We start from the raw sequence: 22,126 nt of genomic DNA, 5'->3' as shown, positions 1-22,126 counted from the left end.
CGGACCATTCTTTTTGCAGGAAGTGTTGCGGGTACATAGTGCATACTGCAGGGTCATATGTCTAACGGCCTCATTTGTGAATGATGAGAAGCAGATGTCCAGGCTGCAGGAAACTGCTGACATGTTACAAATGCATAGCTCTCCAAAAACGCATACAACACGTGTTAATGAACTGTTAGCTCATTAGTCTTGAACAGCTTAGCATGTCCATTCAAGCAAGTAAAGAGTCCTGTGGTTTCTGCATGTAGTTGCCTGTTCTTTGGCTCCAAGTTGTACATGATAGTAGAGTATTATTGTATTGTATTCTGGTATTTTTTCCACTGCCAAGTAGTAGGTTAGTTGATTCAGTAAGGTTGGGAGACCACATAGCTATTGCTTTGCTCCTGGTAATGATGGAACTTCGGCCACACACATGGATGGAAGGTGGTATAACTGATTTTTACTTAGGTTAGCCTAACAAGGCTGCCAAGTTAATCTCAAGTGTTCTTAATATAATTAGTTTCCCCTCTCCCTCTTCTGTGTTTTGCTTCTGATGCTCCCCTGGTGCTCCCTGGTTTTTAACAGGTTTGAGTTTGTGATGTCATAGGTGAGCACCATTTTCTTATCCTACCTTTCTGTAAACTAAGACAAGACAATGCATTCTGCGTGATTGTATTCTATCACTGTAGTCCCCAAGCAGACTAGAAAAGTGTTAAGTTGTGGGTGAACATATCAGAAGACACAGCGATTCTTCAAACAGCTCTTGTTTATTCACAGGCCAGAACAGAACTGAACTGAAGGGTTCAGCCAGCCTGCTTATATAGAGCTCCACTAGAATGCAACTGTAACCATTTTCTGTAACTATCCAATCACTGAATGTCACTTTCGATCCCTTATGTGCATATGTGGACCTGAACTATCTACAGTATCCCCCTGCTGGCCCAGGGTGAGAACTTCAGTACATAACAAAAAGTGTGTAGGGTGGTGGTAGGGAGACCCACTTGTAGGATCTCCCCCTTGCAGCCATTCCCCACCCCTCTGCAATTTCATCCTCCTAGTTAGTCAGATTACTGCATTGCCAATAAACGCAACACCAAAATAAATGAACACCAACTGCGGGACAGGGGAGTAGGACTTCATTTACTTAGTTATTTTCTGTTTATATGAATGGGTGGCATCTGGCCAACAACCCATTAAATGAATTCTGGACCTCCATCAATGCCCAACTAACATTGCCAGTGTGAGAGAATGCTATTCTACTATAGCAAGTAGATAGTTATGCAGGATGCTGAGCAACTGAAGTAATTGAACCATGGGCATTTCCAAGTTGTAGCACTTCCCACAGCAAACATAATTCAACTCCATTTCCTCGCTGTAATGGTCTCTGCACCAATTCAGAGCGCTGCAGTTGTGATGGAGAGAAGAGTTGCGGGAGCTGTGGGAGCAATGGCTTTTGATTTCTTCCCTGGCTTTTATTTGCATCTGACTGCTCTGTCACAGCACCTCATTAATTTTTTTTTTATACTTCTGTGCTGAGCATCATGTTGGTTCTTATACTAATCCAAAGGAAAAAAAGGCAGATGCCCATGTAGGCTGTGGATTTTTGTCCAAGTAGAGGACAAAGGACCAAAGGCACAGTGGAAGAACCAAAATGTGTCCTGCAAAGTGGCTTTGAACTACACTTTGCTTGCCAATTCGTGACTGCAAATGCCTAGCTGCAATTTCGCTGATGAGATGTAATAGGCAGGAGGAGGGTTGTAAAGCAAAGATAGCCAACTTAGTGCCCTCCAAATGTGTTGGACTCCAGCTTCCATTGGACATACTGGCTAGAGCTGATGTGAGTTGAGTCCAACAACATTTTGAGAGCTTTGTATTGGCGATTCCTGGTCTAATCTTTCCCCTACAATCCCTCTCCTGGGAGTTGTTGAGACCCTTGTTTCTATCTCACTGTGTGAGAAAACAGGCAATGAGAGAGGAGATTGTGTCTGGGCTGTTAATGTTCTGTGCCGAGCAAACTCAAATTCTGTGATTGGCTTTTTGTGTGTTCGAAATAAGAGCTGCTTGCTTTAGGCTACAGTTGTGCACATAACCTATTTGGGAGTAAGGCCCAATGCTTTTGATTAGGCATATTGTGAATGTAACACTCAGTGTATAGGGTGGTTCTTTTGTTTTGTTTTTGCATAATTAGTGATTTGGGGGCAGGGCACATTTATGCGACAGCAGGACTGAGGAACAGCATGGCGGTTTGTTTTATTTTAAAATATTTCTATACCACCCTTCATCATTAATGGGAATTTGCAGCTATAAAATACGCAGGCACAATAAAACAGCAGATTAAAATAGCATAACCACAACAAAACCCCTCAGAGTTTCACTCACAGTTGGCAGGTGAATTGTGACTATAGCTCTGAATTAACAAGCATTGAATGTCTGGGTGAACAAATGAATCTTGAGCAAATGTGTTGCACGCAGACAGTCCCGGGTTCAATCCACAGCTGGGAATGCCCCCTGCCTGAAATAACACCACTCATTGCGGACAATACTGAACTACATAGGCCAAAGTAGCTTCCTATACCATAAAGGCCACCTCAGAGAGTCTCAATATGTGGGCAGGCCATTAAACCTCCCACCACCTTTGTATTTTTAATTGATTTGAAATGTATAACAAGGCAATGGTGAGCTGCTTGGCTGTGAGATGGCACTTCCTCAGGCAATCGCCATTTGGTATGTTTACCCACTTAGGGCTAAAGCTAAGTGCTCTACCATTGGAGCATAAATGACCCATAAGCAGTTGACTTTAGTTCCTTTCCCGATGTAAATCCAGTTAATTAGGAACTTTCTGATGGTAAGAGCTGTGTGACAGTGGAACAGGCTTTCTCAGAAGGTGATGAGCTCTCCTTCATTGGAGGTTTTTAAACAGAGGTTGGATGGCCATCTGTCAGGCCAAGCTAGATATGACATTAAATATGTCTCTGCATTTAATGTGCACGTTCTTAAAATGCAAGAATGTGCAGCTGTTGGGGAGTGTAATAATTACTGAGATCACAGCAGGCAGGGAGGGGAGTTTAAACATTTCCTCCTAGGCTTGCAGCCCTGATGAAAACCGCTTTTCTGAGGCTGCTATTTATATTGTTAGGAAAGCTTCCAAGTAGCAGCAGTGAATGAGTGATTTTTTTTTTTGTCAGAACTACGGCAGGGAGAAGAAATAGTTAAACATTAAAACTTTCCCCTGCTTGCCAGCTGTGATTCTGATAATTATCATCCCCTGGATTTTTTAAAAGCATACACCAATGTCTAGTTTAGCCCTGCGCTAGGTGCAGAATAGATTCCAGATTGCATCAAGAGCTATTGGATTTCCCCCCCGCCCCCTTTGAAAATATAAAAGCCGGCTCAGTATTACTGGTATAGAAAAAAGAAACTTTTATCTCTGTGCAGATGATACTTTACCCTGCTATTGTCAGAGGGCTTAAGCTGCAAAGAAGAGGGGAAACAGCACTGACTTGACTAAACAGTCTCAAAATATTGGGCAATGACATTTTTGTTTCTAGGCTTGCAGTGATAGTATTTGCCTTGGTTCCCAGATTCTCTGTTCCTGGACTGCATGCAAATTTGGGTTTTGTTGCAAGGGGAGGGGAGCAGCAGCCAATTCAGACTTAATGAAAAGCGAGAGAAGTTCTGCTTTCAATCTGTAGGAGGTGGAACAGAACACATTTGCAGCAGTAGCCCAGTTTGGTCCATGCCAGCTAGCTACATGGCAATTGCTTCTTCATCGGAGCCAGGGAAAATGGTGGAGCCCTGCATTTCCTACTGTGTGAGAGAGAAAGAGAGAAACTGGCTTGGGTAGCTATGCTGTGTGTTCATATCATTTCCTTACCATTTGTTGGGGCTTTTTGTTGTTTGCTGCTTCTGCAGCAGGTGAGTACTGATAACCACAGAGACCCACGCTACACATTCATCCATACACCCATGCACAGTCATAGACATATGCATGCAATGGGAAACAGCTAGAAGACAAATAACTTGGCAAAGCAGGGAGGGCCATTGGAATTTCAATAAGCTGAAGAATGCTGGGCTCTACACAGCTGAGATCAGGGAGGTTCTCCCATTTCTTCAGAAACAATGAACTATCCAAACAGTGGAAGAAAGCAAGCCCCCATGTTTTAATCTTAACTTGGTACTCCTCGAGGGTTTCTTCCTTAATGATGCTTTTCATAGCACTAAGGCAGTACTTTTCAGCATTTAGCTGGAAGTGGAATTAAAACAGAGGTTCCACACTAGCTTGGTGGTGGAGCGCAACACACTGCCATTTTCTGTTGCCCAGTATCCTGCTATAAAGCTAGCTTGCCCTTCAGCAAAATGTACTTATTTACGCATTAGCACAATGTATGTTTTGCCTTTCCACTGAAAAAAAATAACAGACGTCGAAATGCCTAACGATAAATTCGTCATAGCCATTAAGCTGCAATAAAGCAACAATTTTATGATATAAAAAGAAGCTGCCCTGGAACATTAATTAAAATATCCTCCCTTCTAGATTTAGCCTGGATTATTGCTTCTTAATGAGTGTGGGCTGGGGATTAGTGATGGATAGCCTCTTCATTGCCCCAGTGCCAATTTCTGCTACTGGAGGGGGCAAAAGGAGCATTTCCTTACTGATTGTTCCTCGATTCCCCCCCCCCCCCTCATGTTAAAATAGAAAAGTGGTGGTGTTTCCTATGCAAAAATGAAAAGGAAAAAAGGATGAGAGTAAATCAGTAACAAAAATCTCTTCCTCCTGACATTAGGGTTGCTTAAGAGACAGAAATATTGCCACAAATTAGTTGTTTCCATGCATACCCTTTTCTCTTAAACTGCCTTTTTACTTTCTCACTTTTTAACAGAAAATCAACAGATTGGTTTGCACATGGCATTAAGCCAAACTATGGCTTGGTACAACCACATGGGAGTCCAGAGAGGAGTTTGAAGCTGCTTTGTTCTTCCCAGGTATTCTGCTGCTGTGCTGTGTTAAACCATGATTTTGACAAACCATGAGCTATTGGCTGCAGCTCGTCATGGAGAAAGCAAATTCATGCTCCTGGCATCAGATTATATGCTAAGCGAAACCCTGCCTTAACTCAGCAGAGCAGCAGAATGACCAGGGAGGGACAAAGGAGCCGTTACCTCTTCCTGGAGCTACAGCAAGTCATAGTTTGGTTTAGCATGACATGTGAACTAGGCCTATTTCACTGTCTGAAAGGCTGTTGTTTTGCATCACTTTTCAGTGTTTTTAAAAACTTTTAAGTGACCTCACAGTTGTTGAAATGTGTGGATATGGAATGGACCAGGCCCAGGGCATACACTGACCAGTTTCAAAATATATTTTTTTTGGGGGGGGGGGCAGGAGAGGGAGGGTCAGAACCTAAGATTTGGAAGAGGAAGATGATTGTGATTTACATTTCATTGCCCTAGCCTCTCTTTCTTTACCTTGCCGCATCTGCTCTTTTTTTAGCACTGTGTTTTTTGCGTAAAGTGTACCAGCAGATGGATCCAAAGGCAGGCAGTATGACTGTTGCATCCCTGGTGATAGGAAGCGCTGGGCTGCCTGCCAAACCAGAAGGGTGAGGTGCACACCTGTGAAATGTTTTGTTGGCCAGCTGTGCTCCTGGAAGCACAAAGCCTGGTGGGAGAGAGGGTCAAGATGCCTGGGGTAGGAAGGACCTGCATATCTGCAACAGGCATTCCACTCCTTCTCTCTCGGCTAAATATCAAATGATTATGGAATGAAAGCTCCAAAAACAGAGATGAATTTGAGACTTCGCATGCTATCATAATGGGCATAATTTTCTGCTTTAGGGGGAAACAAACCCAAACACGTCAATGTTCACTCTGTGTGTGTGTGTGTGTGTGTGTGTGTGTGTTTGTGTTTGTTTTCTTCCTAGTTGGTTTGTATAGCACTGTATGTTTGCTCAAGCGTTTTCGATCATTTTGCTCCAGGCAGCCCAAACAGAAGAATGCTGGGAAAAGCCACTGAATCATAGCTACTGTGGTTACATATTAAGGCTGGCTCCAGGCCAGACTTTAAAGCAACAGAGCTTTTTCCTCCCCCCCCCCTCCCATTTTGGTAACCCCCCTCTGGTAGGATCTCAGTTTTGGATTCTTAGCACCCTCCTAGATGTAATACAGTTCCATCCACAGCATACAGACTTACACAGGGCAGTAGCAAAAGTAGCGCTAAGGAAGCAAACGCCCTTTCTCTCTTCTTTTTCCATTTGTAAAAACCTTTTCTTAAAGCTCTGGCCCAATTTCTGCAGTCCCATTTAGGCCAAGCCCGCTGCAATCCTCACTTTAGTTTCTAAGTGGGGTCTCTCATTCAGCAAGGTCATGTCTAACTGCACACTTGACCTACACAATTTAGATCCAATGAAGCCAAATGCACCCCACTAGCGATCTAGTGTCCTGCCAGGTGCTTGATAACTCTCTCTCTCTCTTTTTGCAATGCTGGACAGATTTGTCTTGCCCGGAGGCCACTGGTGAGGGATAGTGGGAGCTGCAGTCCAACGACATCTGTAGAACACTCCTGATTTAGCACTTTGGAGGTTGATATGCATAGCTTGTGGGTTGCATTTTGCTGGGCGAGTCCCAAGTTTATGCAGGTCAGCCATATGCAAAACACCCCAGAAATTTGGCAGAGCACTGATGAGGAGCCACATTAAGCATCTCAAGTGCTTCCTTATGACTGTAGCTCCCTTCATGCATTAATCAAACTCCATGCATTGCAGGGCTTCAGTGCTGCTCCTGCTTTCCTGGCTGTGCTACCGGTGTCTGTGCATTGAGTGGGGAAGCCTGCAGATGCAGAGATCTACACACGTGGGCTTCCTTGCTGTAGACATCCATGCTCCAATGTGTTGGTATCAGGGGAAGAGCTGGGTCAGGCCAGTTGCATTGCCTCACTGACCCTCAAAATCCCCAGAGGTCCCTTCATGGAATTAACATGTGGAAAGGGCTTGTGATACTGTCCAATTAAATGAGTTAACCTAGTGATTCTGAAAATGAATGCCACAGTGGTGTGCCATTAGAGGGCTAAAGTATACTTGAGAAATGAAGCCATTGTGCTGAGATGCATCCATGAATCTCTCCTGTTGGTGCAGAGAAATCTCATGCAGCCTTGATTTCCCCCCCTTCCCCCGCTTTCTGTGCTGGAAACAGGAAATGTCATAATCATAAAGGAGGAAGTCAGGATGGATTGGGAGGTCCTGACATTGCTAAGCACTACAGGTGACATGCGCAGAGGGATCCCAGAAGCATCAGCAATGCCCAGAAATCTTGGCTATATTCCTGAGCTTAGGTTGGGGGGAAAGGAAGAACAGGACACCAGGATGTAATATTATCCAAAGTATCCCAAAGTTGGAAAGATTACGCTGGAACTGATTACATTTAGGTTTTCATGTACTTCGCATTGAAGAGTGGCAGAGTCCTTTAAATTGTCGGTTCAGGCCCGACAGCGATGTACTAGGTAGTCTGCAGTCGGTTGATTGAAGCCTGCCCCTGCTGGGGTCTCGGGAGCTCTGACTACAGGATTTTAAATGTAAACTGAAATTCTATTTCAGCCAAGGCTTCTCCCAAGAATTTTGATATTGCAATGTGTTCCGATTAGGCCAGGAGGGAGCTGCCGCCTTTGCTACAGAGCTTCTGAGTCATCCAAAAGCGCTGCCGGTTGCCACAGAGAATACAAATGACGGGCTCCTGCATAGGTTACCGATTGCAAGGACACGGCAAAATTTATTTTGCCCTTCAACCATATCAGCATGGCCAGGGAAGCTTGCGTGTTCATTTCCAGCGGTGTGAAAAGAACACTTCTTGTGTGGGCGTCGCCTCCCGTGGAGCTGCTCTTAGTTGAGGCGAGTTCTGAAGTCGCTCCATTCCTTAACCCGCTAGTACATTCCATGTGGGGTCTCTCATTGGACAGCAGCACTAATTTGAGAGAGGGCCATTCAAGGATAAAATCAGAGAGATTTCATGGTTAGGAGCATTTCAATGCCTGCATTTAATATGATGGCTGAGGAGAGAGAATCCATGTATCCTTGCTCAAAGATCCCATGGAGATGAACCAATCCAGTTAAGTGTGACATTGGTTTGGAATGTGGGTGAGCGGAGCCCAACTGCTGGGCAATGTCAGAAGTACTTCTTGGTATACTAATATCTATACTAATACATACCGACCGCAAGGACCAACTGTGGCTGCCTCACTTTAATGGCATCTGAAGAACAGGCTTGATTTTCTGACAGCCTAGCATGGCACAAGGTTTTGCCAACCTGATCTGGGTGGTAGAACAGAGTCTGCTTACCAGGAGACCTTGCTAAGGCAACAGATTGCCTTTGTACGAAGCAAATCTGTAGGCCTTTTGGAAGGCAGATGATGTGCGTGGTTAGCATGATAATTGCTGCTACTGTTCTCTGTCCTTTTTTTATGGAGTGCTTTGAATCTGAATTTGCAAGATTCTTTGCCATCTATATTGTGTTCGCCCTCCAGACAGCTCCAGGAGGCAGGACGCTGCTATCTCTGTTTCACAGATGGGGAAGCCGGGAACGATTCTGTTCAAAGGCCAACAGAGCGCATGGCATCAGGGGCATGCTGGCGGGACTCTTCCCCCAGAGCTGTGGGCTGGAAGTAGCCCTAGGAATGGAGCCCACAGCAAATCATCTCAGTCTTGGTAGAACTTGAGCTCTGGAGAACCAAGCCAATACCAGACAATATTCCAGGCAACAATCAGATGGTAAGAGCAGCCTGGAAGCATTGAACCAGCAGCCACACCACCTGAGAGGCTGGGATTTCTGCTCTGAAACCTGTCTGGATTTCCCAGGAGACTTGCTGAATAATCCCAGCTACCAATCAGGGTGCAAATGCCCACAAGCACCAGGTGTGGCTAAAGCCCTAAAGGAAACAGATCCAGAATTTTGGGCTTCTAGTCAAATATTCTGACAACTGAACCAGGCTAGCTTTAATTTCCCACCTCCTGTTTTCCATAATACATTTTGCTCTCTTGCTTCCCAGCTGCACAAACAACCACAGCCCACTGAGTCTGCTTTGGTTCCTTTTGGTGTCTCGCAGGCATCAGCAACCAGCTACGTTGACACCCGGCCCAACTTGGCTCATCTCATCGGCACCCATTTGGGGACACAGGAGTTGACTCTAAGCAAGAAGGAGCCTGTAATGATCACTCCCAAGTTTGACAGAGGATAATGCACCAAATAACAGACAAGCGTTTGCTTCTTTCTGTTTGGAAAATACCAATTCTCCCCTGAGCCTTCTGACTCTCAGCAGCCGTCAAGAGGTCAGACAGCTCTGGCCTGAGAAAGAAGGAAAAAAATTGCATCTGTCGGAACGTATTTCTTCCCAGACAGCTTGTTTGTGATGGGTCTAGTAGATTGCCTAGTCATTGGGAGCAGCCTGACTCAGCTACTGCTGCTATTATCCTCTTTGGATGCTGGTTTTGTAATTAGAGCCATTAGTAAACAAGCCTAGCCTTCCTACCCCCTAATGTGCTTCAGAGTGACCTTGACATCTCTCTTCTCCATCTGGCCTCTTTCCCCACATTCCCAGAGTACATCATTTCCTATATGCTTGCTCTTGCAGATTTTCTGGTTCTATTTTGCCCCATTAGTTCTGTGCAGGTTGCACTGCTTTCTCCTGCAGCTGGTGATTCTCTTCCGTATTATTTTCTTCTTCTTCTTTTTATGTTATTATATATTTAGCTTCAGGTTATTTCCACACACGCCCATCTTGTTAGGCCTGCTATAGCCTTTTCTCACAATCTACTGCCAATGTGAAGTTTCAAGGAGAAGGATTGATTTCCTTCAACCCCAAAGGCATGCTATCAAAGTTCGGATTTATCTGATTTGCTCCTGAGTAATATATTTGGGAGCTAACAGGGTCTCCTGGTGTTCTTTTTAATAAATAAATGAATGAACCCATCTGGTTTTAAAATGACCAGGGTGTTTTTTTTTGGGGGGGGGGAAAGGAAGGTGTTTTGTGGTTCTTGTTTTTTTTAGCACCCACCCACACCTTTATATATTTCACTTTTACAGTTTGCTCATGCCATGTTTGCATATGATAATTTAATAACATGCCTGTATATTTCAAGACACTTGTGGCTATTTACCATCTCTCCCCCCACCCCCATGCTTACTTAGGTCACCCAACCTGTCCATGGGCAATTTTGATAGGTCGGCAGAGCCACTCACCTGTCGGTCACCTAACATCACCATGTCAGGTGACACATTTTCCTTTGTCCGTATGGTTTGAAATACAACCACTTGGGCAAAAGTTCAGGGCTTTGCAAGTACCAACAATCAGCCGATTGGTGATTCCTGCTAACCCTATTTTTAGTAGGGAGCCATGTCTTTTTACCTGCTCCACATCTTCAGGTGTTTAGGGCAGGTGGGCATGGCTTGGGGGAAATGGCCTTGCAACTAAATTAGGACCCCTGTCAGGCTTAAATAGGCTTGTGTGGATTGGAGGTTCTCCAAAACTGCTGTGGAGAATCTCCCTTCTTCTGGTGTTCCTCTTTAGACAGGCACATACCATGCAGCAAGGGAAGCCAACTACTTTGGGTGGTACCAAGAGGCAGGGTGGAATAGATGAAGGCAGGGCCTGGGGCCTGAACGGTGCAGCAAGACTTTATTATTATTATTGCCTTAGTTGGGTGTAGGGGTGGGGAGTGAGGGATTGGGGTTTTGCTTTAGGCAGCAAAATGTCTTGGGCTAGCACTGGAAGGACAGCTATCAATACCTGAATGCTCAGTTCAACAAGTAAAGGCATCTCTAGAAATTGCTTGGAGGCTGAGTAAGGGAGGTGCCATAGCCATGGTATCTGGGCCCCATTGACTTTGTAATCTTATCTAACACGACAGAAGGGACTTTTTTTAAAAGACTCTTAACTTACCATGCATTGTTAGAACTTACCCAGGTTTTTCCTTGCATTTAGAGTGCAAGAGTTTGAATTTTAATTGAAGTCCCCCCACCCCCTGTGACAGATGGCAGTGCTGTGAATAAACTACATGCCTCTGGGTCTCAGGCAGTGCTTTTAAAAAAGAAAATTTTCCAAGTACTAAATGCGTTCTGTCAGGGCTCACTTGAGAGAAAATATTAATATAATACATAATCAGAAGTATCACCAAAACCTCACTTGTAATTCGATAGTGTAATCTTTATTTTGACAATAAATTGACAAGCACTTGGATTTCGAAAACTGCTGTGTGGTTTTGACAGCTCTGTAAAAAGGCCTTAAAGTGCAACAGGTTTTGCTTGCTGCATCAAGAGTATTTCTGCGCCACTTGCAACCCGCTAAGCCAAATTCCACTCGCTAACCATATATGGTGGCACAGCATGTGCTCTGTGAACCTCCTGGTTTATGCCACTTTCCAGGGACTGCAGAATTAGGGGTGCAGGTGGTAGTATCATAGAATTCTAGAGTTGGAAAGGGACCCCGAGGATCATCTAGTCCAACCCCCTGCAAAGCTGGAATATGCAGTTGTCCCATGGGGATTGAGCCTGTGACTTTCGTGTTATCAGCACCATGCTCTAACCAGCTGAACTGTTCCACTGAGGCCAACTGGTGGTTGTTGTCAGTAGCTGGAAGAGAAGAAAATATGGATAGTGGGTTTTTTCCTGTTTGGAGGGATCACACATTGTGCAAGTCTGACTTAAAGAGTGTTAAAATGGATTGTGGTCTTCCAGATATCGCTGGGTGCCAGCTCCCATCATACCTGACCACTGAACATGCTGGCTGGGGTTGGTGGGAGTCACAGTCTGACAGCACCTGGAGGGCCACAGGCCCTTCACTCCTGAAATAGAAGGTGCTTGTCTTGGCAACCACATTTTTAGCACTGTATTTTCTCTGCTTAATGAGTTGTTGCTTCTTAAAACTTTCCCCAGGGTGCCACTTACACTTCACCAAAATACAAGATATGCATCACCAAAAAATAGAACAAAAGAAGACACAAATTTGCATAAAGCTCATATATGCCAATTTATATGCGTAGATGCAAAATCAGAAATAGTTGCAAAGGTACTCAAGGAAGCTAACAACCCTGAACATTCTGCCTGCAAGTATTGTAAAATTCCAGCAATGTTTCAACATTCAAAGTAGATAGAAAATACAAAACGACTTCACCAAATTGGATATATTAAGAGCACCAGTAGAGTAAAAACAAACACAAAAATAGATTTACAGCCGGCTGCAAGTATGAGAGGGACCTAATATTTGGGGATATAAAATGCTGCAATTCACAATCTGCACACATGTCAAAGCTGAACTTTTCAATTAAGCCGACTGCCTGCGTGAAAAGCCTTACACAAACTCTAGTGCTGATGTATTAGATCACAGGTAATAGGAACTTAGCACTGATTTGCATCGAAAGAATGGATATAAGAGAAGGGGCACGGAGGCAGCCTTTGTTATAGCGAAAGCCACCTTTCACCTAACTTCCAGGCATCTCCCTGCTTCTGCTGCCAATCTCAATAGAGTTTTATGTGTTTAAGCTATTAGCAAAGGCATTAAGCACAGATGCACCTGTGTGGCATCACAAAGTGCATGTGTGACCTTAGAAGACTCAGTATTTGCCTGGTGCCTTCCTTTCTCCCACCTGGAGCTGGAGCTGTGCAGGGGATGAGGGATGGGTACCACTTTGCAGCTGAGGTGCGGAATGTGGAACAAGAAAGGTGGGGAGACACAAGCAGTGTTGCTGCCCCTCTCCCCAATGATCTGCTGCTTGAGTGATGAACAGGCTTGTTAAGTTAAAGACAAAACTACCACCTACTGGACACTTTCCAATATTGGACAAATCTCAAAAGATGATACCCAGGCAGACATTGCTGGAATAAGAAAGGACAGCTGTCCACCTCACTTGCCCCTGTTGCCCTTTAATTTAAAGAAACCAGGGGCAAATTTAATAACTAAATTATAGCTGAGCTTCAGCAGTTCAGATTTCAATACCTACAGAGGTGAGACAGATGGTTACTAAAGAGAGGCTCTTTTGGAGGTGTCACCCTGGTTAAGAAATGGTCACACCAATGAAGCTTACATTCAGATCCTATTGGCACCAAAGTCCTTTTAGGACCACATTTATTTATTTATTGCTCTAGGAACAGATTATTTCTGCTGGCTTGTTTAGGCAGGAAATGGGATTGATTTTTTGAGAAATATTTTTAGTTCAATTTCAGTCTTGTTGATTGGGTGGCCAACACATGTTTTAAATAAATAAAGTTCAGAAACCAACGAAGACGTATTTTTGTGGCAGCCCTGAGGGCAGCACCCAGAAATTCCTTTCCATAATACCAGCAGCTCTCCTTTTCTAGATTGTGACTGACACTTTCTTGATTGCTAATGCGGTGAGTGAAGCAGCACCTGCCAGCGTTGAGATGAATCATTCCCACAGTGCTCTTGGAGAGGAGGTAGAACTGTGCAAGTAAGGCAAAGAGGGAGATTTTCTTTGATTGAAGAAAGGGCAAAGTAAAAAAAAAAGCACCCTGGGAATGATTAATCTGACTTGCTCGCCTGGTCATGCCGCGCAGCTTGACTTTCATTGGGACAGCAGTTCCATGCTTCCTTGAGCTGTTCAGTGCTTAGTTTGCTCCTGTGGTATAACAGCCCAGACTTGACTGACTATGCAGTGGCCATTTGCCTCTTGAGTTAGGCATATTTCAGCCACGCTCCTATCAATGGGACTTAAGTGTGTCTAACGGTGCAGTGGATTGTGGCCAGTATTTATATTGTCGACTGGGTAGCAGTGACCATTTCAGTCCACTTGCCATGTGACTTCCATATGTATAAATTAAGAATTACATCAATCTAGTACTTTAAAGAGTGCCAGATTTGTTATCTGTGTCATCAAAAGTTATGAAAGTACTGTAAATGGCTTCACATCCATTTAGCTGAGTTTCAGAAGTAGTTAGAACTGGACCGAATTAAGGTGATGCGTTCTTTTCTTTTTCGCAGATCAGTATCTCCCTGAGACCTTTCATTTCATTGAACTAATTCAATAAAGCTAATAATCCCATTTCAAAGTATGCCAGTTGATTTCATCTAAACACGATTTGTGCTCCCACCATCCTTGCTCGATCCCACTTAGAATGTTTAAAGGATTTGCATCAATATTTCTCTGAGGAAGGGGCTGTAGCTCAGTAGCAGAGCATCTCCTTTGAATGCAGGAGGTCCCAGTTTCCATCCCTGGCATCTCCAGGTAGGAGAAACCACTTCTAGTCAATGTAGATGAAAGTGAGCTTGATGAACCAATGGTCAGACTCAGTATATGGCAGCTTTCTATGTTCTGTGAATGTTCTGCTTGATGATCTCATAGAATAATAGAATCAAAGAGTTGGAAGAGTCATCTAGTCCAGCCCCCTGCAATGCAGGAATCTCAACTAAAGCATTCATGGCAGATGGCCACCCAACCTCTGCCAGCGTGGTGTAGTGGTTAAGAGCGGTGGACTCGTACTCTGGTGAACCGGGTTCGCATCCCCGCTCCTCCACATGCAGCTGCTGGGTGACCTTGGGCTAGTCATACTTCTCTGAAGTCTCTCAACCTCACTCACCTCACAGAGAGTTTGTTGTGGGGGAAGAAGGGAAAGGAGAATGTTAGCCGCTTTGAGACTCCTGAAGGGGAGTGATAAAGTGAGATATCAAATCCAAACTCCTCCTCTTCTGCTTCTGCTTCTGCTTCTTCTTCAAAACCTCCAAGGAAGGAGAGCCCACAACCTCCAGAGAGAGTCTGATTCACTGTTGAACACCTGTCAGAAAGTTTTTCCTGATGTTTAGTTGAAATCTCATTTCTTGTAACTTGAAGCCATTGGTTCAGCTCCTACCCTCCAGAGCAAGGGAATACAAGCTTGCTCCATCTTCCATGCAACAGCTCTATTGATCCCTATTGATCAGGCTATTGACCCCAAGGAACAGAAGACACAAAGTGTTTTATTCAAACAATATTAAGTGTTGTTGTCTTATTGGAGAGATTAACAGCTTAAATTGCTCATTTCAATAATTAATATGTAGAAGTACTTTTATATCTTTTGCTGGGTTGGGTTGGGGTTAGAAGTATGTAAACCCGTGTTTCTTAGATATTTAGTGGTTCTGATGAAGAAGTCCGTGAAACATAAAATTCTTCACTTGCTCTTGACCAAATTCTATGCTTGTTTAGTAAAAGATAGCAGCCTGTATACTAATAGCCGTCTCATTCCCCAAGTGTTGACATTTATGTAGCCAAACTGACACAATCCATAAGCAAGAATGAAATATAAACAGGCTTGGATGAGCCCCAAGGTCTGCAGAAGTACAAAATATGTTTAGGAGAAAAAATCCACAAGGAGGTACAGTGTGGAATCCATAAACCAGGGGTAGGCAACCTAAAGCCCATGGGCCAGATGTGGTCCAATTGCCTTCTCAATTCGGCCCACGGACGGTCTGGGAATCAGCGTGTTTTTACATGAGTAGAATGTGTCCTTTTATTTAAAATGCATCTCTGGGTTATTTGTGGGGCATAGGAATTGGTTCATTCCCCCCCCCCCAAAAAAAAGAAATATAGTCCGGCCCACCACATGGTCTGAGAGATGGTGGACCAGCCCATGGCTGAAAAAGGTTGCTGACCCCTGCCCTAAACAGACCAAGGAGACTGGGCATGCTGTAGCCCCAGAATGGTGGCTGACTGATGGAAGGTGTGGGGATGAAATGGAGTATTCCTACAGAGAATATGGCAGGCTGGCTGGACCCCTGAACAGGAGCACTACAGCATTTTACTGCAGAACTTGCTTGTTCTGACATTGCAACATCTCAGTGAATTTAGCAGAATACATTACTCTTTGCTTTTCCTTGTTTGAGCAACGACAGCAGTGGCTTCATTTCAATACTCTGTGATGTTATTTCTGCTATGTATATGAATCTGTAGATCCTCTGGGATTAATGTCTTGATGTAAATATAAAGCTGTCAGACATAATCTCCTGGCAGCATCCCAAACTGCAACGTGCAGCATCTCATCTGCAAGAATGAAACTTGTCCACTGTCAGCATTATGCGTGCGGTATAAATGAACAGTGTCTCTACTCAGCACAACACTAGCCACAAGGCAATAATGAACACCAGAGCTTTACTAGCAACGCATTGAATGGCTCTCTTTGTGCCCAGGGAACACAGTCATTTCTGACCACAAAGCAAGCCTCGCAAAGGGATTGTTTCTGCCTTACTCTCTCTAGTTCGTTCTGCACTGAATTAGTGAGTGGAGCTCATATAAACCTCATGTAGGAAAATCAATGCAAAATATGTAGCCATTTTGCTAAGCTGCTCTGGAAACATGGATGCAAAATTCTGCTGAGGAGAAAGAGAGAGATTCTGCTGATGGAAATCTATTTCCATTTCCAGGGGGGTAGATTAATCATGCACTACATGTGGGTTACAGATTTTGTTTTACATAGTATGCATATATTTTTGTTGTTCTTATCAAACACTTAAACACACTTATAGATTGGTTTGTAGAAATTAATATGCTGTGTGTATTTGTATGGGTTCTCAAGAAATGAGTAATTTTTTTTTTTTTTGCTTCCCTTCTATAATTTTAAATAATTTCCTCTGCCCACAAATCTGTCTGTCCAGGACTATTTTTAACTTCCATCCTCATGCTGTTAACATTTCCAAGAGTTGGTCAGTGATGTGTAGTTTCTGATGACTACACCATTCATTTTATTGTGTGTGTCTATATCTGTGCAGCATCTGTAGGTGATGGGTAATAGCTGTGAAATATTTATAGGCATTTTCAGTTTTGTATCTACAAACTTAGTTATGGACCCTGGCTTAGACTTTATATAATGAATCATATAAACAGTTGCAACAAATCTCATGACAAAAGCACTGGAAGGAAGATTTCATGGCTTGGTAGACTCTAGGTCAGGAGTGGAGAAGCTGTAGCCCTCCATATTCTGTTGGATTCCAACTCACATTGGTCATTGGCCATGCTACCAGTTAGTCCAACACCATCTAGAGGGCCAGAAGTCCCCCAGTGCATCATAACTAGGTACATACACAAATGGTAAATTGTTTTAAGCAGGCCAGCCACCGGATCTTGCCTAAAGAGTTTCAAGGAGCTTTGGGGAAATCAAACAGAGTTTCAATAAGATTAGTGAACTCATAAGGAGGAGGGACGATGATGATGTCCTTTGTGGTAGCTTCTTCCATGGTTGGTTTAGCGATGCAGCTCTAATTGGTGGCAGGGACAGCATCCCACATGAACAAGCAAGATGACCATCCATGCCCATTCTGTTGCCATTATTTCTGCTCTTTGGCCTTAGGGCTGTGAGATAAATCACCATACCAGCATTGAAATAACATAGTGATAAGTGTTTCAACAAGGCAATATACTGGTGAACAGATGTGGAGACTTAACAGTTTCCCAGGGGTTAGGTCCCCTGAACCTATACTTTACAGATACTTTGCAGATAATTTGCAGGCACCTTGTCTCCTGCTGGGAGGTACATCAAGACCCTCTGCCACCAGGAGAAGGCATGGCAAAGCCCTCTGCTGCTGTGGGGAGGTACGGTGGGACCCTCTGTCTTCTCGAGGAGGCCTAGCAAGGCCCTCTGCTGGCACAGATATATATTGTGATATCTTGTGATATCTTGATATTTAGCTGGTGATGTATTGTGATGTTGAAAACCAGATATTGCCCACCCCTATTTGGCATAGCAGTTGGACTTGGTGCAGTCCCATCTGGTTGATTAGAGTTCACATTAATACCCTACACTTAAAGCACTCTTATACCACTTTTAACAGTCATGGCTTCCTCCAAAGAATCTTGGGATTAGTAGTTTGTTAAAGGTCCTGAGAGTTGTTAGGAGACCCTTAACAAACCATAATTCCCAGGATTCTTTGGAAAAATCTATGACTTAGAATTGTGTTAGAGTTCTTTACATGTATGGTATGGATGTGACTTTACTCATGTGGGATCCAAATCATAAAGACCCATGACTGCATGACTGATACAACCATGTATACAACCATCAGATTTTCAGCTGGTTGAGTTTCTGGTGATATCCGTAGTGCTGTCCTGAGTGAATTTTTTCAGGTGACTTGTTGCGCTCCCGGGTACTAAATTTCTGCAGTTTGGTATGGGCAGCTTAAATAAACTCTTGCTTAGATATGTCTGTGTGTCTCATTGGTTGAAGAAACTGACCAAAACATAGTCAGTAAAGCAGTGCATAGATCTGTGCTTCCTGCTTTATGCTCAGTGGCTAAAAAGTGTGGTTTCCTACCCTTGAAAAAACCTCAAGGGTAATGAGCTTCTCACAGTATTCTTCAGGTAAAAGCTTTTAGCATCAACTTGCACAATCACGGTTGTTTTTCCCTGTGTCATATAGCCATATTGCCAAGTCCTTCACAAAGCAGCCATTCAACTGACTGTGCAAAAATAAAAGGTTGATCAGTGTATAACTCTGCACTTTTTGTTGACCATTAGTACTATTACAATTAATCCTGGGGGAAGTTGACTCTTTTAAATATTAAGAGATGTATCCATTAGATCAATGAATGGTGTATTTTATCTTACCTGCGGTAGGAACCCACACTCAGATCTCTTTGTGTGTGTGACATGGTTGAAGATAGCAGCTAACTCTAACTGGCAAGCTATTGGTGGAGGATCTGGGTTAAAAATTCTACAGGGAGCCTACACACTTGCGAGTTCCTCACTGCAAGTTGTTCTTGCAAGACATGAGAGGTGCATGGATCAGGTGATGAGGATGTGACAGAGGGGGCAGGACCAGGAAGCCCAGCTGTGCCCCTCAGTTCCTTGCACAACCCTAATTGTGTCAGGTGGGATGGGGGATGCCTGAAGTAGGACTAAACAAATGGGGAGCAAACCTCATTCCCATCCTGCTGTTCTTGGATGTTCTGTATTGCATTGAGTTTTCAGCACATTCTCATGCGGCCCCACTAAAGGAGTCGTTATTTATGTACTAATAACTACTTGCTAATGGAAGAATAGCCTCATTGTCATGTTTATGGGGTTACTTACAAGCCACGGTGTTTGCAGCAATGTCACATGTGACTTATTTGAGGGGACTGCCTAATGGCCACTCGTATTCCTTGCTACTTCGTAACTGTCTAGCTAATTGAATGTTGAAAGGGCATCCAGGTAATATTTGGTGGGGCAGCAGAGGGAGAGGGCAGAGACTCTTTCTTGTGTTTTGCCTGGTAACGAACAGATGGAAGGCACATCTGCTGGAAAGATCAGTTGACTGGCAGAAGTTGATTTCTACAATGGAAGCTTTTTTCTTTTTTCTTTACTTATTTACTGCAGTGTGTGTAACACATGCACACACACGTCTCCCTGTCTTAATTATATATGATACATGCACGTTCTGCCTGTTGCCTTCCCCCTGAAGCAGTGGCAGACAGCATTGTACGGTGGAGGTGTTTACCCAACCTCCCAATTGGTCAATCACTGCTACTTACTTGCAGGGGCAGAGGAAGAGCAGCAGAGCGGGTGCCATGGTGCAAATACACCAGCAGGAGCACCGGATTAGTTCAGCCGGTGAATTGACACTTTCCCACTGCCACCTCATCTCTCCCTCTCTTGATATGCAACAACAATTCATCTGGGAGGTCAGCTCCCATCAGTTGAAGTCTCAGAGTAATTTCCAAGGGCAGCACCTTGTCTAGGAGTAGTCAAGTCTGCTTATCATTAGGGCAGAGGTAAAATTGGCAAAGCAAAAGACAGCACTATTTCCAAGCCTCCACTATTTTGAGTGCTCATGTTGACTACGAGGAATATAATATTTTGGGATTTCTTTATCTGTGAGCATAATTCTTCTTCAAAATCCCATGTGAACTAGATCTCTATTTTAGCAAGTGCTTTGAAATTCTCTGTCAGCTACTATAGATGAACTAATGGTGCTTGCTGAGAATTACAGTTGATGTGCTCCTTTAACCACACCATTCCCCGTAATGACATTACTGCTGAACATTCTTGCCATTTATTGCTGCTGTTCTACTAGCAAAAAATATGTTTTTCTTAAACCTTCAGTGTCTTGGAATTATGCAGCACATTGGAAGATCATGAAATAAAGACCACCAAACATGGTCAGAACAACTTTTAAGAGGCAGTGAAGCATGATAGAATAGACTGCACAACTAAAATTCAGAACTGATGAATTACAAAAGATCAAGAGTTCCAGTACTGTCACTTGTGGACTGAACCAAGACAAATAATTTGTAGTACATTATATGCGTTAATTGGCTTACCAATGCCAGGATGTATGTGCCTTAAAAAAAATTGTTTTGTGAATTGCCACTGTTAAGTACTTTTCTCCATTTCACTTTCCTCTAATTTCACTTTTTACAATTCCAACTCCCCACGCCCAAATCATCTCAGGATGGCAATTCATGTCCCCCAGGATAAAAAGGGTTCTTTTCGCCTAATTTATGGCATAATAGTCTGTTGCAGCAAAGGCCATTTTCAACAGCTGTCCCTCCATTGCATGTTGTCTCCCTTGCTTCCAAAATGTCCTCCCTTGCCTTGGTGCCATTCCACGGGTGGTAGCGATTGAATAGCCATTTTGTTTGGCTTCTAGTTCCAGTATATATCTGGGCAAAATGTAATGGCAGCATCTGAGATGTATGGCTCTGACATCCAAAAATTGTTTTATTAATTTGGTCAAGGTAATTTAATATGAGTGTGAAGACTTGAAACCAGTGGAGATATGTGGACCCATTTGAAGCCTAGAAAAGGAACGCTCTGGCTCCTTTCCCCTCTTTGCTTTTTGCAGCAGCAAGGTGTGATACCAGGAGGATAGCAAGCAGCGATTGTTCCCTGAAATCAGCCAGATGTTTACAGCTAAGGGAGACGGAAGGCAGTGGCGGGGGCGCAGAGGGAAGAGGCGGCGGCTCAGTGAACACCACTGGGTGCCTAACAAGCATTTCTGCTATTAGTCTAAAGCCATCTGCTAGATTTGTGTTAAAAGAGGGAAATCCCATGGGGGGGGGAGGGAGAGGGGGGGAGAAACACGGAGAGAGGCAGCGGCGTCACTGTGGCTCTGGCCTGGCGATGTGGGAGGGGATCCCAGACTCTTCTCTTCCTCCCCACCCCCCAGCTGTGGACTGTGAGGTTTGCAGCAACTGCAGTATGCATCAATCAATGTGTGGGGGTGTTAAAGTTAGAAGAGGTTGCTCTGCGGAAAGGAGTGTGTTGTGCACACAGCAGCAGCCCAGTGGAGAGCAGCAGCGCAGCAGAGATGGGGAGCCTTTCAAAGGTAGGACCGGCTCAGCTGCGGGGGGTGGGGGTGGTTTTCCCTCTCTCTTTCTTTCTCTCATTTTTTTGTAACGTAGGCTTTCTCCGGCGGCTTCTAAGCCCCGTTGTTTCTTTTCAGGCCAGCCTGCCTCCTTGACTAAACAGTTGTACACATCTGGGGTTGGAGTTCTTGAGTTGCCCCCCACACCATGGTAACCTTGAGCCTGTGCAATGCAGCTCCTCAAGCCCTTGCAGCAATAAAGGCTGGGCTGGTTTTCTGTTTCTTGCATTCAGGTTCTTTAGAAGGGTATGCTAGAGGCTGTCTCGGCTCCCAATGGCTCCTAGCATAATATGCTGTATTCTGGAAATGCTCTGAGAGCTAGGAGTGTAGAAATCTGCCTTAGACTGCACCAGACCATTGTTCCATCTAGCTGAGTATTGTCTACAGGGGTTCTTCAGGATTTCTGGCAGGAAGTCTCTTCCAGCCCTACTTGGAGATGCCGGGGATTGAACCTGGGACCTTCTGCAGGGAAAACAGATTGTCTTCCATTGATCTACGCCCTTTCCCCTATTTCCAGTTGCCCTCCCAAACTTGCAGGATGGGGGGAGGGTTTTGTTTTTCTCCCCTGCCCACTTTCCTACTGCTTTTAGGAGGCTAAAGGGGAGCATGATTTGGCTAAAAGCAGGAGGAGTCCGGGTGTGAGATTTATGGGTTCTAGTAAAGAACTTCTACATTTTCTTCCATAATTAGGGCACTGCCCTTCCCTTTATGAAATGTTCCCTTGAAAAGCCTAGATTGACCATGATGCTACATATAAAGCTGTAAAGTAGTGCTGGGGCCACTGCTGTGTTGTAAGCACCTGAAGGTGCATCTGTGAGGAGATGGCCTCTTCCAAGGCTGCACT

The 22,126-nt window shown here is 44.2% G+C and overlaps 1 protein-coding gene across 16 annotated transcripts in view; it reads left to right on the top strand.

The window, feature by feature from the left end:
- EPB41L1 (erythrocyte membrane protein band 4.1 like 1) overlaps positions 1 to 22,126 on the top strand; it is a 170,711-nt gene that overhangs the window by 64,977 nt on the left and 83,608 nt on the right. For 2 of the 16 annotated variants that reach the window (XM_083618299.1, XM_083618296.1), the window contains exon 1: positions 21,007 to 21,243. The exons of 11 other annotated variants lie outside the window; for them this stretch is intronic. The gene's annotated coding sequence lies outside the window, so the exon portion shown is untranslated. Of the gene's footprint in view, positions 1 to 21,006; positions 21,244 to 22,126 lie in introns of those variants that run through there. 3 more of the 16 variants (XM_083618289.1, XM_083618288.1, XM_083618291.1) reach the window with 3 other exon arrangements.

Source organism: Podarcis filfolensis (genome assembly GCF_964270895.1).
Source record: "Podarcis filfolensis genome assembly, chromosome: 6".
In the NCBI taxonomy this organism is placed as follows: domain Eukaryota; kingdom Metazoa; phylum Chordata; class Lepidosauria; order Squamata; family Lacertidae; genus Podarcis; species Podarcis filfolensis.
This window is presented reverse-complemented; position numbering and strand designations above follow the sequence as displayed.